The following is a 19,682-nucleotide window of genomic DNA, read 5'->3' as shown; positions in this document are numbered from 1 at the left end:
CTAAGGGGCTTAGCCCGAACCATAAAAAAACGCCCCAGACCATTATTCCTCCTCCACCAAACTTTACAGCACTATGCACTTGGCCATCCCGTTCTGTGAGCTTGTGTGGCTTACAACTTCGCAGCTGAGCCATTGTTGCTCCTAGAAGTTTCCACTTCACAATAACAGCACTTATAGTTGACTGGGGCAGCTCTAGCAGGGCAGAAATTTGATAAACTGACTTGTTGGAAAGGTGCATCCTATGACGGTGCCACATTTGAAAGTCACTGAGCTCTTCAGTATGGGCCAATCTACTGCCAATGTTTGTCTATGGAGAGTGCATGGAAGTGTGCTCAATTTAATAGAACTGTCAGCAACGGATGTGGCTTAAATAGCTGAATCCACTCATTTGAAAGGGTGTCCACATACTTTTGTATAAAACACACTTTCAATGGTTTATTTTTGCCATGTGTATTACTCAAGCTGGAATATATAAACTCTTATGCTCTTATTTCTTTTGTGAATATTAGAGGGTGATTTTATATTTTGTAAGTGTTCCTACACTACAAATAAATTACGATACCTGTTTGTCATATTAAGCTTGACCCAAGTTTGCCAACCTACTATAGTTTTGTTGTTGTATTTTACCACAAGGGGGAGTTATTGTCCATAAATAAAACATCAAGTCCCAGCTCTCAGATGTTTCAAGGTGCAGCACTAACTGTTGTTTTGCATATCTTTTGGGGTTGAAGGTGGTCTCACTGATTTTCCTGCTAATTTAAACCAAGGGTTGGATAAAAAGAAATAAAACAGTGTGGCTCTCAAATGGACTGTGTGTCTGTCTACATTGTGATGCCTCTGTGTGGTCAAGCATGGGGGGAAATGTGTGTGTGATTATGTGAATGTGATTTTCACTTTGGTGGTATCGGGTGTAATCATTCCGCAGATTTTTGCAACAATCTTTTTATTCCAAACGGAAAATGTTTTGTAATGAAAACAAGAGTTTCTATTGGACAAGTTCATGTAGCTCCTTCGTCATTTCATTCCATTTGGTTGGTTCTTAAACGGTAAATGGTTTCCATTGCAAGACATAACGAATACCTCCCATGCAACAGTGTTCCTGTGATAAGTGAGTCTTGTGGAACACAGTCCATTCTGACCCTTAGATTCTGGTGTCCCAGGGCCCTGTCTGGTTTGAGGAAATGACCATTTGTCCCTTGGAATTGGCTGTTTAGCCATGTGTGTCTTTAAGGATAAAAGGTATGTTGAGCGGACACAGGTCCTTCTTGTTAAGGACCGGTAGTTGTGCCATTCTTCAGGGGATCAATCACATATTTTCCAATGGAGGCAATGAGGCATAAGCCCAAGGGATGGAGGGGAAGTAGACACATCGGAAGGCTGGTAAAGAACATTCTGAAAGTGGACAATAGGACAATCCCTGTTTGTCATCAAAATTGTTTTACGACTATCACACTATCTTGTATGGTGTCTTATTGTCGTTCAAAAAGGTGAGGGCAAATTAAAACATGGTCATTATTGCACTTGTTGTGGAATGAAGTTGCCATGTAGGCCTAGTTTATAATGCCAACCATCATTTTTCCAACACTGGTGCAATGCTGTACTAGCCCACCATCTTTATTGTCCCCGGCGATGACAACCGGGAGGGGACTGTGGATCTGTCCCAGTACGTTCGTTTGTGTGTTCTTTCTTACAGTCGTCACACGATAACTCAGACAGCACTGGCCCGATTTTCTTAACAAAACTTGGGCGAATGATGCGTCTTGCCATAGAGATCCAGCATTTACAAAAGTACACTGATTTTGCAGATTGTGGCGCTATAACAAGATATTGAAAATGCAAAGTTTGAAACGTCAAGCCCCCCTCACCCTGTTTGACCTAAAGTATGAAATTCGGTGCATGGGTCCCTCTCCTCAGAAGGAACAAATGAGCCCCAGGGACCCATAAGGTCTGAAATGATGGATTTTCCGTCATTTTGAATTTCGTGAAAAATAATTTACGCAACACTTCAGGCAGCAAATTACCTATTTGCATGCAACTTGATATGTGGCATCTATGGACAAAGGTGTCTCAATGCAATATTTTCCAGACTAGTGCTTAAAACAACATTCAGCCTTGGCAATACAGCCACACCAGCCCACATCAATGTGTGTCTGTCTGACACTGTTTTTCTGTCTTTGTTCCTCTGTTGTCACTGTGTCTGTCTGTCACTCTTAAGTGTTAATTGCTATAACAAATAGAGCCAACAAATTAAGGAACTGGCAGTACATCTGTGTCTCTCTGTTTTCTTCATACCTACACTGCACTCACCTCTGAGCTGTGTCTGCTAAGCCTAGCATCCTTTCCCACATCACTGGTACCAGAAGACCAGAGGATCACACTGCCTGTGCTGGGTCGAGCAACAACCTAGTTGTGAATGAATAAACACATTTATTTGATAAAGAAGAAAGATTATTGAACCTTTTTTTTTACATTGTAGAATAATAGGGAAGACATCAAAACTGAAATGACATATGGAATCATGTAACCAAAACAGTGTTAAACAAATCAAAATATATTTTATATTTGAGATTCTTGAAAGTAGCCACCCTTTGCCTTGATGACAGCTTTGCACACTCTTTGCATTCTCTCAACCAGCTTCATGAGGTAGTCACCTGGAATGCATTTCAGTTAACAGGTGTGCCTTGTTAAAAGTTAATGTGGAATTTATTTTCTTAATGCATTAGTAGTGTTGTGACAAGATATTGTTGGTATTAGTGATGCACTGATATGACATTTCTGCCCAATACCGATATCCAATATTTTCCTTGCCAGAAAAACCAACACCAATAACCGGCAGGGTAGCCTAGTGGCTAGAGCGTTGGACTAGTAACCGGAAGGTTCAACCCCCCGAGCTGACAAGGTACAAATCTGTCGTTCTGCCCCTGAACCCACTGTTCCTAGGCCGTCATTGAAAATAAGAATTTGTTCTTAACTGACTTGCCTAGTTAAATAAAGGTAAAAAAATAATAATTTAAAAACAATTTTAGTGGCCTTTTAAGCATTCTAGTACAGTTAAATAGTTGGACGCAGTGGTCTAAGGCACTGCTTCTCAGTACAAGAGGCGTCACTATAGTCCCTGGTTCGAATCCAGGCTGTATCACATCGTCCGGGCCATCATTGTAAATAAGAATTTGTTCTTAACTGACTTGCCTAGTTAAATAAAGGTTACACACACACCACACTGACCAAAAAGTTATTTATGTCCCCATTACCAGTAAAACATAATCAAAACCAATTTCTTTCACTTACTTGCTGTGCTGTTTCGTTGTTCATTTGTTCAGTCGTTTCATTCTCAACCAGGATTTCTATGTAACACCGTTTGGGTCTTTGCGTGTCAAAAAAGATACACGTCAAATAACACTATTTGACGTGTCAAATAATACAACAATCTGTTGGTAGCTAACCTCACACTCAACGTCAACAAAACTAAGGAGATGATTGTGGACTTCAGGAAACAGCAGAGGGAACACCCCCCTATCCACATCGATGGAACAGTAGTGGAGAGGGTAGCAAGTTTTAAGTTCCTCGGCATACACATCACAGACAAACTGAATTGGTCCACTCACACAGACAGCATCGTGAAGAAGGCGCAGCAGCGCCTCTTCAACCTCAGGAGGCTGAAGAAATTTGGCTTGTCACCAAAAGCACTCACAAACTTCTACAGATGCACAATCGAGAGCATCCTGGCGGGCTGTATCACCGCCTGGTATGGCAACTGCACCGCACTCAAACGTAAGGCTCTCCAGAGGGTAGTGAGGTCTGCACAACGCATCACCGGGGGCAAACTACCTGCCCTCCAGGACACCTACACCACCCGATGTCACAGGAAGGCCATAAAGATCATCAAGGACATCAACCACCCGAGCCACTGCCTGTTCACCCCGCTATCATCCAGAAGGCGAGGTCAGTACAGGTGCATCAAAGCTGGGACCGAGAGACTGAAAAACAGCTTCTATCTCAAGGCCATCAGACTGTTAAACAGCCACCACTAACACTGAGTGGCTGCTGCCAACACACTGACACTGACTCAACTCCAGCCACTTTAATAATGGGAATTGATGGGAAATTATGTAAATATATCACTAGCCACTTTAAACAATGCTACCTTATATAATGTTACTTACCCTACATTATTCATCTCATATGCATACGTATATACTGTACTCTATATCATCGACTGTATCCTTATGTAATACATGTATCACTAGCCACTTTAAACTATGCCACTTTGTTTACATACTCATCTCATTTGTACATACTGTACTCGATACCATCTACTGTATCTTGCCTATGCTGCTCTGTACCATCACTCATTCATATATCCTTATGTACATATTCTTTATCCCCTTACACTGTGTACAAGACAGTAGTTTTGGAATTGTTAGTTAGATTACTTGTTATTACTGCATTGTCGGAACTAGAAGCACAAGCATTTCGCTACACTCGCATTAACATCTGCTAACCATGTGTATGTGACAAATAAAATTTGATTTGATTTTGAGCTAACTATTAGCTAGCTAACTATATAGCTAGGTGTCATCATCTAAAAAAAAACAAATTTATAAGACAGTTCTTATTTGATTTATTAATGGTGGTCGGACCCATCTATGTGAAGCTAGCCACAATAATGATTATCCACAATAGTGGACTTTGCAGGTAAGCCTTCAAAATAAAAGTATGGCATTCTACTATTTGTATTACTGTCAATGCCATACTTTTATTTTGAAGGCAAACAGCAATTTCCACTATTGTTCCTAATCCTTATTGTGGCTAGCTTCACAAAACAACCCGGTGTGGTCGAGCCTCACTAGCCAGATAGCTGGCTGCTTACAACGTTAGTTTTTGGCAACAGGGTTAAGTTGCTGACTAGCTATTTATTTTCATGAAATGAAGTTCAATTTCAATAGGCAAACAACAAGTGGCAACCTAGCAAATACTTACAAGGATTCCTAAATCATTGCTAAGATTGAATGAAAATGACTGCAGGTTCTACTGGTCATTGTTTTCAGGCTGATTGTATGGGGGCTAGCTAGGTACTAAGCTAAAGATAGCTACCCCAGACTTTGTGGTCGAACAAATGATGCTTAATTACCAGCGCGATATTGTAAACACATCGTTTGTGGCCGGTGTTTGCTTGTTTGCAGACTTTTGTACAGCTTTGACCGTGCTACTGTATCTTTTTTGACAGGCAAAGACCCAAAGGCATTCCATCGTATGTATGCTGTGAAGCTAATAGCAGTGACGCTATTACTGTGTAACTCCGGTAGGGCAACATCTGAAAAATAGCGCACTTGGTAGTGTGGTCGAGCACCGGTACAGTCGGCGAAAACCAACATCACCCACAAAAGAGAACGGTTGATTGCCAAGGGCAATGAATTCCATTATCTTGGTATTAATGGATTAAGCCTTTTCGTTGTCTCGCTGAAGTTTTGTTACTCTTTCAAATGACTGCTCAACTTGTTGTCTGTTCGATCCACACAGCAGACATTGTGGGCTAATTTAGGAATGCTGTGTTGCATGAATAGCGCCAAATTTTACGTGGCGTCATTACGTCATGTACCTCCGTTCTATAGGTATGCACGTCAGCTTTGACATCAGTTTTGCACATCTGGGTGTCCATAATATGGCAAGAACAGCACAAATAAGCAAAGAGAAACGACAGTCCATCATTACTTTAAGATGTGAAGGTTAGTCAATCTGAAAATGTCAAGAACTTTGAAAGTTTCTTCAACTGCAGTCGCATAAACCCCAGGAAATCTTAAGTCGTATTACATACACCCGGGAAGAACTATTGAATAAAATAACGTCAACTTACCAACATTACGACCAGGAATATGACTTTTCCGAAGCGGATCCTCTGTTCGGACCACCATCCAGGACATTTGAGCTAATTCCAGTAGGAGATCCAAAACAACGACCCCGCAGAAGGGACAGATGAAGCGGCCACCTGGCCAGGGTCCGTAGATGTGCACACCGCTCCCGAGTATTCTACTAGCCAATGTCCAGTCTCCTGACAACAAGGTAGACAAAATTTGAGCAAGGGCTGCCTTCCAGAGAGACATCAGAGATTGTAACATGTTGTCGGAATCGGTTCAGCCACCGGGCTTCTCCATGCATCGCGCTGACAGAGATAAACACCTCTCTGGGAAAAGGAAGGGCATTTTACCTACCAAGAGAATTCTCATCAGTTATAGTCACAGCTGTGTACATTCCCCCGCAAGCAGACACCAAGACGGCCATCAAAGATCTTCACTGGACTATATTCAAACTGGAAACAATACATGCCGAGGCTGCATTTATTGTAGATGGGGATTTTAACAAAGCAAATTTGAGAATAAGTACCTAAATTCTTCCAGCATTTTGACTGCACTACATGCATGCGCAATACCGTCGACCACTGCTACTCTAACTTCCGCGATGCATACAAAGCCCTCCCCTGCCCTCCCTTCGGCAAATCCGACCACAATGCCATCTTGCTCCTCCCATCTTATAGGCAGAAACTTAAATGGGATGTACCAGTGACAAGAACCATTCAATGCTGGTCTGACCAATCGGAAGCCACGCTTCAAGATTTTTTTGATCACGTGGACTGGAATATGTTCCGGTCAGCCTCCGAGAACAACATCAACCAATACGCTGACTCGGTGAGTGAGTTTATAAAGAAGTGCATTGGAGATGTACCCACTGACTATTAAAACCTAACCTAACCAGAATGGCGGAATTCGTGCAAAACTGAAAGCGTATTCCACCGCATTTAACCATGGAAAGAGATCTGGGAATATGTCTGAATATAAACAGTGTAGCTATTCCCTCCGCAAGGAAATCAAACAAGCAAAATGCCAGTACAGGGACAAGGTGGAGTCGCAATTCAACAGCTCAGACACAAAACGTATGTGGCAGGGTCTACAGGAAATCACGGACTACAAAAAGAAATCCATCCACGTCACGGACACCGACGTCACGCTTCCAGACAAACTAAACACCTTCGCCCGCTTTGAGGATAATACAGTGCCACCGTCGTGGCCCGCTCCTCTGTGGCCAACGTAAGTAAAACATTTAAATGTTAACCCTCGCAAGATTGCTGGCCCAGACGGCATCCCAAGCCGCATCCTCAAAGCATGCACAGACCAGCTGGCTGGTGTGTTTATGGACATATTCAATCCCTCCCTATCCCAGTCTGTTGTCCCCACATGCTTCAAGATGGCTACCATTGTTCCTGTACCCAAAAAGGCAAAGAAAACTGAACTAAATGACTACTGCCCCGTAGCACTCACTTCTGTCATCATGAAGTGCTTTGAGAGACTGGTCAAGGATCATATCACCACCACCTTACCGGCCACCCTAGACCCAGTTTGCATACCGCCCCAACAGGTCACATGGCACACTGCCTAATCCCATCTGGACAAAAGGAATACCTATGTAGGAATGCTGTTCATTGACTACAGCTCAGCATTCAACACCATAGTCCCCTCCAAGCTCATCATCAAGCTGGAGGCCCTGGGTCTCAACCCCGCCCTGTGCAATTGGGTCCTGGACATTCTGACGGGCAGCCCCCAGGTGGTGAAGGTAGGAAACAGCATCTCCACTTTGCTGACCCTCAACACTGGGGCCCCACAAGGGTGCGTGCTCAGCCCCCTCCTGTACTCCCTGTTCACCCACGACTGCGTGGCCATGCACGCCTCCAACTCAATCATCCAGTTTGCAGACAACACAACAGTAGTGGGCTTGATTACCAACAACGACGAGACAGCATACAGGGAGGAGGTGAGGGCAGTCGGAGTGAGGTTGTTTTTCTGATACCAATCACTCAACGTCAACAAAACAAAGGAGATGATCGTGGACAGGAAACAGCAAAGGGAGCACCCCCTATTCACATTGAATGGCAATGGAGAACGTGGAATGTTAAGTTCCTCTGCGTACACATCACAGACAAACTGAAATGGTACACTCACACAGACAGTGTGGTGAAGAAGGCTCACAGCGCTTCTTCAACCTCAGGAGGCTGAAGAAATTTGGCTTGTCACCCAAAACCCTGACAAACTTTTACAGATGCACAATCAAGAGCATCCTGTTGGGCTGTATCAAAGCCTGGTATGGCAACTGCACCACCTTCAACCGCAAGGCTCTCAAGAGGGTAGTGCGGTCTGCACAATGCATCACCGAGGGCAAACTATCTGCCCTCCATGAGGCCTACAGCACCCGATGTCACAGGAAGGCCAAAAAGATTATCAAGGACATCAACCATCCGAGCCACTGCCTGTTCACACCGCTACCATCCAGAAGGCGAGGTCAGTACAGGTTAGAGGTCGACCGATTATGATTTTTCAACGCCGATACCGATTATTGGAGGACCAAAAAAGCCAATACCGATTAATCAGCCGATTTTTATTTATTTATTTATAATAATGACAATTACAACAATACTGAATGAACATTTATTTTAACTTAATATAATACATCAATAAAAATCAATTTAGCCTCAAATAAATAATGAAACATGTTCAATTTGGTTTAAATAATGCAAAAACAAAGTGTTGGAGAAGTAAATGTGCAATATGTGCCATGTAAAAAAGCTAAAGTTTGGGTTCCTTGCTCAGAACATGAGAACATATGAAAGTTGGTGATTCCTTTTAACATGAGACTTCAATATTCCAAGGTAAGAGGTTTTAGGTTGTAGTTAATATAGTATTTATAGGACTATTTCTCTCTCTACCATTTATTTCATATACCTTTGACTATTGGATGTTCTTAGGCACTATAGTATTGCCACTATAACAGAATAGCTTCCGTCCCTCTCCTCGACCCTACCTGGGCTCGAACCAGGAACACATTGACAACAGCCACACTCGAAGCAGAAAGCTGTGGCCCTTGCAGAGCAAGGGGAATAACTACTCCAATCTCAGAGCGAGTGACATTTGAAATGCTATTAGCGCACACCCCACTAACTAGCTAGCCATTTCACATCGGTTACACCAGCCATTAGGCTTGAAGTCATAAACAGCGCTGTGCTTGCGAAGAGCTGCTGGCAAAACGCACGAAAGTGCTGTTTGAATGAATGCTTATGAGCCTGCTGCTGCCTACCATCGCTCAGTCAGACTGCTCTATCAAATCATAAGACTTAATTATAACAAAACACACAGAAATACGAGCCTTTGGTCATTAATATGGTCGAATCCGGAAACTATCATTTCGAAAACAAAGTGTTTATTATTTCAGTGAAATACGGAACCGTTCTGTATTTTATCTAACGGGTGGCATCCCTAAGTCTAAATATTGTTGTTACATTGCACAACCTTCAATTACGTAAAATTCTGGCAAATTAGTTTGCAATGAGCCAGGCTGCCCAAACTGTTGCATATACCCTGACTCTGCAACAGCGCAAGAGAAGTGACAATTTCACCTGGTTAATATGGCCTGCTAACCTGGATTTCTTTTAGCTAAATATGCAGGTTTAAAAATATATACTTCTGTGTATTGATTTGAACTTCTTGCTCCTACTTGAGACGCAGATGTCTCAAGTAGACACCTGGAAATGCAAATGCGCTACGCTAAATGCTAAATGTACTCGTTAAAACTCAAACCTTTATCAAAATTCACATGCAGGGTATTGAATTAAAGCTACACTCGTTGTGAACCTAGCCAACAAGTCAGATTTTTAAAATGCTTTTCGGCGAAAGCATGAGAAGCTATTATCTGATAGCATGCAACACCCCAAAATGCCTGAATGCGACGTAAACAAAGATTTAGCTTAGCCGGCGCTACACAAAACGCAGAAATAAAATATAAAACATTCATTACCTTTGACGAGCTTCTTTCTTGGCACTCCTATATGCCCCATAAACATCACTATTGGGTCTTTTTTTCGTTTAAATCGGTCCATATATACCCAAAATAGCTTTCTATGGAAGCTGTGTGATTCAGAAAAAAACATCGTTTTAAAACGCAGCGTAATTTTTTAAAATGAAAAAAGTTGACGATAAACTTTCACAAAACACTTCGAAATACTTTTGTAATCCAACTTTAGGTATTAGTAAACATTTATAATCTATCAAAATGATTACAGGGCGATGTGTATTCAATAGCTCCTCGTCTTCAAATCAATGGCTGAAAATGTGCACCTCACAACATCCTGGCTGAGACCGGAAGAAATTGAATCCAGTTAGTTGGATTTACCAAGAAAAAAGTCCCTGGAAAATGACGACAATGGCGACATCGTGTGGAATCTGTAGGAATTGCATGCATGTCCATAATTAATTTTGTGCCCTTTTAACAGCCCATGAAAGTGACGCATGGAAATTATTTTTAGCTTTCAGAGAGCAGTTTTTATTGCGCTTTTCGATGAAACACACAATCTGTTATAGTCACAGCCGTGATTTAACCAGTTTTAGAAACTTCAGAGTGTTTTCTATCCACACATACTAATCATATGCATATACTATATTCCTGGCATGAGTAGCAGGACGCTGAAAAGTTGCGCGATTTTTAACAGAATGTTCGAAAAAGGAGGGGGTAGACTTAAGAGGAAAGGCATTGGTGTTTATAGTTAGGTACAGCCGTCCAACGATTGTGCTTTTTTCGCAAATGAGCTTTTGTTAAATCATCCCCCAGCGTTGCATCGATTATATGCAACGCAGGACACGCTAGATAAACTAGTAATATCATCAACCATGTGTAGTTATAACTAGGGATTATGATTGTTTTTTTATAAGATAGGTTTAATGCTAGCTAGCAACTTACCTTGGCTTCTACTGCATTCGCGTAACAGGCAGGCTCCTTGTGGTGTGCAAATAGAGGCAGGTGGTTAGAGTGTTGGACTAGTTTACTGTAAGGTTGCAAGTTTGGATCTCCCAAGCTGACAATGTGAAAATCTGTCGTTCTGCTCCTGAACAAGGCAGTTAACCCACCGTTCCTAGGCCATCATTGAAAATCAGATAATAATAATCTGCGCCCAAAAATACCGATTTCCGATTGTTATGAAAACTTGAAATTGGCCTTAATTAATCGTCCATTCCGATTAATCGGTCGACCTCTACAATGGATATTAGAATGGTTGAAATCTATCCTGTCGTCTGATGAGTCGAAACTTGCGATTTTTTATTCCACCCGTTGTGTCTTTGTGAGACGCCAAGTAGTGAAACGGATGATCTCCGCATGTGTGGTTCCCACAGTGAAGCATGAAGGAGGAGGTGTGATGGTGTGGGGGTGCTTTGCTGGTTACACTGTCAGTGATTTGATTTAGAATTCAAGGCACACTTATCCATCATGGCTACCACAGCATTCTGCAGCGATACACCATCCCAACTAGTTTGTGCTTAGCGGGACTATAATTTGTTTTTCAACAGGACAATGACCCAACACACCTCCAGGCTGTGTAAGGGCTATTTGACCAAGATGGATAGTGATGGTGCTGCATCAGATGACCTGGCCTCCAAAATCACCTGACCTCAACCCAATTGAGATGGTTTGGGATGAGTTAGACCGCAGAGTGAAGGGAAAGCAGCCAACATGTGCTCAGCATATGTGGGAACTCCTTCAAGACTGTTAGGAAAGCATTCCAGGTGAAGCTGTTTGAGAGAATGCCAAGTGTGTGCAAAGCTGTCATCAAGGCAAAGTGTGGCTACTTTGAAGAATCTCAAATATAAAATACATTTTGATTTATTTAACACTTTTGTGGTTACTACATTATTCCATGCGTTATTTCATAGTTAAGTCCTCACTATTATTCTACAATGTAGAAAATAGCAAAAATAATGAGTAGGTGTGTCCAGACTTTTGTCTGGTACTGTGTATGTATGTGTTTCTTTGCTAGGTAATTAACATTAGCTAGCAGTAGTCGACTCCACCTGCGCAAAAACTTTGGTATTTCTCCTTCTACAGCTTTGCCTCTAATCTTATTTTTACTGGATGGTGAGACATGTTTCCAGCACTTTTATTTCCATGATTTATCAAAACTAGTTTTCTCGGGGCTCTATTGTCCCTCTGCAGCAGATATATATATTGATATATATATTTATAATTAGCAATAAAATCGCAGTATTGAATCGAAAATACATGGGTCATTTCACAAAATTAGTGCCTTTTGCATCCCTTTGACATTTTTAGTAGAAATTGTGCACAGATATTGAATTGTAAAAGCCTGTTATTTTAAATGAACTGCCCTTTAATATAGACCACATGGAAAATTCAATAAATCATTTTTTTTATATGTTTAAATATTTGCTAAGGTGCTCAAATTCAGTATTTTGATATGTCCCTCTGCGACTTCTAGGAGATTTTAACCCAATTAATTTTATTTTGTTGCTTTGACAGTAATTTCTGATGATTATTTATTTAATATGATTAGTGAACCATGTAATGTGAACTGAACTCTCATTTCAATATAGTGAAACTATTCCTTTTTTTAAATATATATTTTTTAAACATTGAACATCTAATTTAATTAGATCAAATTTTTTGCAAATGGATAAAAAATAAAAAACATACCTTATTGACATAAGTATTCAGACCCATGAGACTCAAAATTGAGCTCAGGTAATCCTGTTTCCATTGATCATCCTTGAGATGTTTCTACAACTTGACTGGAGTCCACCTGTGCTAAATTCAATTTATTGGACATGATTTGGAAATGCGCACACCTGTCTATATAAGGTCCCACAGTTGACAGTGCATGTCAGAGCAAAAACCAAGCCATGAGGTCGAAGGAATTGTCTGTAGAGCTCCGAGACAGAATTGTGTCGAGGCACAGATCTGGGGAAGGGTACCAAAACATTTCTGCAGCACTGAAGATCCCCAAGAACATGGTGGCCTCCATCATTCTTAAATGGATGAAGTTTGGAACCACCAATACTCTTCCTAGAGCTGGCCACCCGGCCAATCCGAGTAATCAGGGGAGAAGGGCCTTGGTCAGGGAGGTGAGCAGGAACCCGATGGTCACTCTGACAGAGCTCTAGAGTTCCTCTGTGGAGATGGGAGAAGGACAACCATCTCTGCAGCACTCCACCAATCAGGCCTTTATGGTAGAGTGGCCAGATGGAAGCCACTCCTCAGTAAAAGGCACATGACACTGTCGATTGAACCCAATCGAACATCTCTGGAGAGGCCTGAAAATAGTTGTGCAGCTACGCTCCCCATCCAAACTGACAGAGCTTGAGAGGAACTGCAGAGAAGAATGGGAGAAACTCCCTAGATAGAGGTGTGCCATGCTTGAAGTGTCATACACAAGAAGACTTGAGGCTGTAATTGCTGCCAAAGGTACTTCAACAAAGTATTGCGTAAAGGGTTTGAATACTTATGTAACTGGTTTATTTTTAATAAATTACCAAAAATGTGCTTTGTCATTATGGGCTATTGTGTGTAGATTGATGAGGGGATAAAAACAATTTAATCAATTTTAGAATAAGGCTGTAACCTAACAAAATGTGGGAAAAGTCAAGGGGTCTGAATACTTTCCCAAGGCACTATGGCTGATTTTAAGATGAAATCGTCAACGCTTGCTTTATTTATTACGTAATATACGCTTACTATAGTCATTTTTATTTAACCTCCTGAGATGGAAAATAACATTTTTGATTAAGTTGAACATGTGCTCTTTTATTTGTATTTTTTTTAACTCTTAAGTTTTACACACACACAGACGAGACAACACAAAGCAATATAAATCATATACTCAACTAGAAAAAATACAAAATATACATTTAAAAAAAATAGTTTAAAGATACCATACTTTAGACAAGTTAAACACACCAGGCAGAAGGCTACAAAGGTTAAAGGGCAATTTATAGTACAGGGACAGAGTAAACACCTCACCATTTGTTCCTGTATACAGTCAAGGGATAGGAGTGGAGAAATGCAACCACTCACAGACCGTCATGGCCACAGACCGACCATCCAGAAAAAACACAAAGAAATGCTCATCCAACCCTTAAGTCACAGGGGGGTCAAATACAGACTTATTTTGGTTTTAATAGGAATGCCATCAGAGGATGGACTGTTTAAAGTAAGACCGGAATGGAGCCCAAGCCTCAATAAACAGTTTGGGGTTCCCACGTGAATTGAATATAATTTTTTCTCGTTTCAGACAGCACAACACATCTCTCACCCAATATTTATAAGATGGGGGAGCTGCCATTCATTTTACATCTGACACAGGTAGGATCAAAATCAGAGAACATTCTTCCAAGTTTGGCCCCAGACCAGTGGATACAGTGAACCACCTTGAATTGAATGAGGCTGTGTCTAGTGCTAAAAGAGGATGAATGCACCCTGTGCAGCACAGATTCCCAGGTGTCTTCCCCAAGTTCCTTCCACAAATCCTTTTCCCATCGAGTCTTTAAAGGCACCAAAGAAGGGTTCTGTAAGTCATGAATGATTGCATATACATCTGAAATTGCGCCCCAGGAAGCTTATTCAGCTCCAAGATGCTCTCTATGGCTGTATTCGCAGGCCTATGGGGAAATTGAGGTGTGTTAGCTCTGACAAAGTTCCTAGTCTGGAGGTAGCGGAAAAAGTGGAATTGGAGGAGGTTGAACTTTTCCTGTAGCTGAGCAAAAGAGGCAAATGTATCATCAAAGAATAATTGGGCTAGTGAGGAGAGGCCTAGTGAGTGCCAGATGGCAAAAGCCCCATCATTCAAAGATGGAGGAAATAAAATGTTATGATTAATTGGGCTTGATAGAGAAAAGCCTCGGAGGCTAAAGGCTAAACGGAACTGATTACAAATTTTAAGAGACTGCTTTACAATTGGTTTGACACACCTTTTGCCTAGGGACACTGGGAGAGATGAGCACAACACAGAAGAAAGTGCAGCAGGTTTACATGATTCAGACTCCATCTGGACCCAGAGTGGTCTAGGATCAGTCTGCAGCCAGTACAGTAGGGCTCTGAAATTTGCAGCCCAATAGTAAGTCTGAATATTTGGTAGAGCTAAACCCCCCAACGACTTAGGCTTCTGTAAATGTTTTCTACCAATCCGTGGTACCTTGCCATCCCAAATAAAATACATGAATGTGAAATAAAAAAAGATTTTGGAATAAAAATGGGTAAATATTGAAATAAATATAAAAATTTGGGCAACACACTCATTTTAATGACATTAATCCTACCGATAAGAGAAAGAGGTAGCGAATTCCAAAAAGTTAAAGATTGTTTCAAACTGTCTGCTAGAGCAACAAAGTTTTCCTGAAACAAATTTGAATATTTCCTTGTTACTTTAACTCCCAAGTAGGTGAATTGATCCCAGACAATCCTAAACTGAGAACTTGTAAAAGAGCACTTTAAAGCAGCCTTATTTACAGGAAAAAGCTCACTCTTGCATAGATTCAGTTTATACCCTGAGATTGATCCAAACTTTTTAAGAACAGAAAAGGCACGTGGCAATGAGGTATCAGGGTTAGAGATAAACAAAAGGAGGTCGTCAGCATATAGCGAGACTTTCTGCTCTAAGCCCGTCAGCATATAGCGAGACTTTCTGCTCTAAGCCCGTCCTGATTATTCCTTGAATGGCAACATTAGAGTGTAGTGCAATGGCGAGAGGCTCGATTGCCAAAGCAAACAACAAGGGGGAGAGTGGACAACCCTGTCTGGATCCGCGGTGCAAGGGAAAATAGTCAGAGGACAAGTTGTTAGTCCGTACCGAATCCATGGGGGAAAAATAAATAATCTTTATCCATGCAATGAATTTGGGGCCAAAGCCAAATCTATAAAGGGCAGCTGTTAGGTAATCCCACTCAACGTGGTCAAAAGCTTTTTCCGCATCAAGTGAGACCACCACCTCCGGGTCCTCCGACACTGGGGAGTACAGTATATTCATAAGGCGCCTAATATTGAAAAACAAATGCCTATTTCTCACAAAGCCAGTCTGGTCAAAGTGTATTACTTGGTGCAGCAAGCCTTCCATACGGATGGCTAAAAGCTTGGATAGGATTTTGTAATCACAATTTAAAAGCGAGATTGGGCGATAGGATCCACATTCCAGGGAGTCTTTGTTTTTCTTGAATAGTAATGAAATTGAAGCCTGATAAAGACAAGGCGGTAGCTTTGAGGTATTAAGGCACTCTGCAAATAGATGTTTGAAAAAAGAACTAGAAAGACAGAATGACAACATTAGAACTGAACAATTCAACCTCCCCCAACCCCCCATCCCAGACAGTACCTCCCCAAACGAGGTACAAGCCTAAATAGAACATGTTCTCTTCGCACAGTATGTCTGTGAGAGTGCGGTCTTAAATCTAAACCCACAGTCCCACTCTTTAAAGTCGCGTTTTGTTAGTGGATCAAACAGAAAAAAGAGAGATTTATTTTTTATAAGTTAATCCCTTGTGCAAACAAAGTTACAAAAGCACCACTTGTAGATGTATATAATTATATTCCCAGTCTTATAACAGGCATTGAGAGAGAAAATAAATAAAATGTATAAAGGCTCTCAGCCAAAAACCTAATTTGAAGTAAGGAAATCGTAGTAAGACAATAAAAAATAAAAAAATTATAATAATAGTTGTCTAGTTGACGCTGAGACAGCTTACAACCAAGACCAAAAAACTACGTGTGCGCAATGTTGAATGTTTGCTGGGCATAAATGATGCTCAAAACTTTTAAAATTGAAGTGAAGACCCCGAAAAACATGTAGCCTCAGGAAACATTTACCGTTTACTGGGTCAATGCAAACGGATGCAGTAAAAAAATAACCAAAAATATTTTGAGTCACTGAGATACTATGTAAACAAACTGAATAGGTGAACGAGACAACTCCTGTGTTTCTAGGCTAAGTAAAACCTTAGTACAATTAAATTAAAATGACTGAATGGTTGTAAGGCAAGCACACTAGATGATCAAAACATTAGATCACATAAAATAAGCCTGAATGGGTTCGCCAACTCCCCAAATATACAAGACTAGCATGTTATAACTTAACATAATTGTACCACAGGTGGGATACTTACTATCCACAGTTCGCAAGCAACAGTTGCTGAACTGTGAGCAAGTTCAAGACTTCTTGATGTGACGTTGAATGTGAGCCATAGCCTCATCCGGAGACTCAAATGTGTAGTCTTTACCATCATGACATAGCCATAAACGGGCTGGGAATCGCAGTCCATACTTCACACTTGGATGGTCCCGAAGTAGTCGTTTGGCTTGTCTGAAAGCTGAGCGCTGCCTGGAAACGGGGGAGTAGTCCTGGTAGATGGAGAAGCTCTGTCCTTGAAAGCTCAGTGGTATTGCGGGCTCGTCGGAGAATCTCCATCTTCTCATGGAAAAAGTGCACTCGAAGAATTATGTCATGGGGCCTCTCCCCATCCCAGGGCTTTGGGTGCAGCGACTGGTGGGCACGATCAATCAGGGGCTTTTCATCTAAGGCAAAAACATCCTTCAGCAGCCCGGAAACTAAATCCGTGGCGCGAGGCATTTCCGCTGACTCTGGAACCGATACAAGTCTCAGGTTATTGCAGCGAGAGAATCCCTCTAAACTCACACAGCTAGAACCGGAGGTCTCCAGTGCTGCAATCGTTGTAGTGTGCGACGCCGTTGTTGTTTTGAGTGATGTGATTGCTGGCACCGTCTCGTTCCGCAGGATGGTTAGATCTGCTTTTAAAGTATCCGAAACCTCCTGTATTCGGACCTCAATCGTAGCAACCACCTCCGTTTTCAGTTCAACTATCTCAGAGCGTAGTAGTTTGATGGCCTCGAGAATGTTCATTTTAGCGCCGCCAGACCAAGCCGCACCCCCGGGTAAAGTGTGAGTCTCCGGGCCCTCAGACTCAGGAGAGGGCGGTGATGAGAGTGAGTCTTGTAGGCCGGGTTCTCAAAGTCATGGTTTTGGCCTTATGTTTCGTCGACATGCTGACATTCGAAAGCAAAGTAGTCTTGGTTTTTACGGAAAGGGATCACCAAACTAATATTTGAAAATAAATACGGTTCTGCTGCAAAATTCACATAAACTTTAAGAATACCACGGGAGCAAACGGAAAACACGTCAGTCGCACATGGCGTCCCTCCAATCCCCCCGCACATGTGTTCTTAATGCCAGAATGTAAAAGCGGCAATCTGGAGTTGAAACAGTAAAGTGGAATCCCCACCCATTTCGTAAAGAAACTGAGGGATGGGGCTGGAGAATGTAGCCACTCTGGAAATCATAGACAGAGCTATGGATGTAAGGACTGACCATCCATGATATACATTTTTGTAGTTTTAATCATGATTTGAGGCTATAGTGTTTGTTTACATTTGGCACCGAAGGAGATGGCCGCCTTTTTACGATCGCATAACCAATTGTGTATGTTTTTTCGCATTATTTGTAATATACACTGCTCAAAAAAATAAAGGGAACACTAAAATAACACATCCTAGATCTGAATGAATGAAATATTCTTATTAAATACTTTTTTCTTTACATAGTTGAATGTGCTGACAACAAAATCACACACAAATTATCAATGGAAATCAAATGTATCAACCCATGGAGGTCTGGATTTGGAGTCACACTCAAAATTAAAGTGGAAAACCACACTACAGGCTAACAAGTCAAAATGAGGCTCAGTAGTGTGTGTGGCCTCCACGTGCCTGTATGACCTCCCTACAACACCTGGGCATGCTCCTGATGAGGTGGTGGATGGTCTCCTGAGGGATCTCCTCCCAGACTTGGACTAAAGCATCCGCCAACTCCTGGTTAGTCTGTGGTGCAACGTGGCGTTGGTGGATGGAGCGAGACATGATGTCCCAGATGTGCTCAATTGGATTCAGGTCTGGGGAACGGGCGGGCCAGTCCATAGCATCAATGCCTTCCTCTTGCAGGAACTGCTGACACACTCCAGCCACATGAGGTCTAGCGTTGTCTTGCATTAGGAGGAACCCAGGGCCAACCGCACCAGCATATGGTCTCACAAGGGGTCTGAGGATCTCATCTCGGTACCTAATGGCAGTCAGGCTACTTCTGGCGAGCACATGGAGGGCTGTGCGGCCCCCCAAAGAAATGCCACCCCACACCATGACTGACCCACCGCCAAACCGGTCATGCTGGAAGATGTTGCAGGCAGCAGAACGTTCTCCACGGCGTCTCCAGACTCTGTCACATGTGCTCAGTGTGAACCTGCTTTCATCTGTGAAGAGCACAGGGCGCCAGTGGCGAATTTGCCAATCTTGGTGTTCTCTGGCAAATGCCAAACGTTCTGCACGGTGTTGGGCTGTAAGCACAACCCCCACCTGTGGACGTCGGGCCCTCATACCACCCTCATGGAGTCTGTTTCTGACCATTTGAGCAGACACATGCACATTTGTGGCCTGCTGGAGGTCATTTTGCAGGGCTCTGGCAGTGCTCCTCCTGCTCCTCCTTGCACAAAGGCGGAGGAAGCGGTCCTGCTGCTGGGTTGTTGCCCTCCTACGGCCTCCTCCACGTTTCCTGATGTACTTGCCTGTCTCCTGGTAGCGCCTCCATGCTCTGGACACTACGCTGACAGACACAGCAAACCTTCTTGCCACAGCTCGCATTGATGTGCCATCCTGGATGAGCTGCACTACCTGATCCACTTGTGTGGGTTGTAGACTCCGTCTCATGCTACCACTAGAATGAAAGCACCGCCAGCATTCAAAAGTGACCAAAACATCAGCCAGGAAGCATAGGAGCTGAGAAGTGGTCTGTGGTCCCCACCTGC

Source organism: Oncorhynchus clarkii, chromosome 29, assembly GCF_045791955.1.
Source record: "Oncorhynchus clarkii lewisi isolate Uvic-CL-2024 chromosome 29, UVic_Ocla_1.0, whole genome shotgun sequence".
In the NCBI taxonomy this organism is placed as follows: Eukaryota; Metazoa; Chordata; class Actinopteri; order Salmoniformes; family Salmonidae; genus Oncorhynchus; species Oncorhynchus clarkii.
This window is presented reverse-complemented; position numbering follows the sequence as displayed.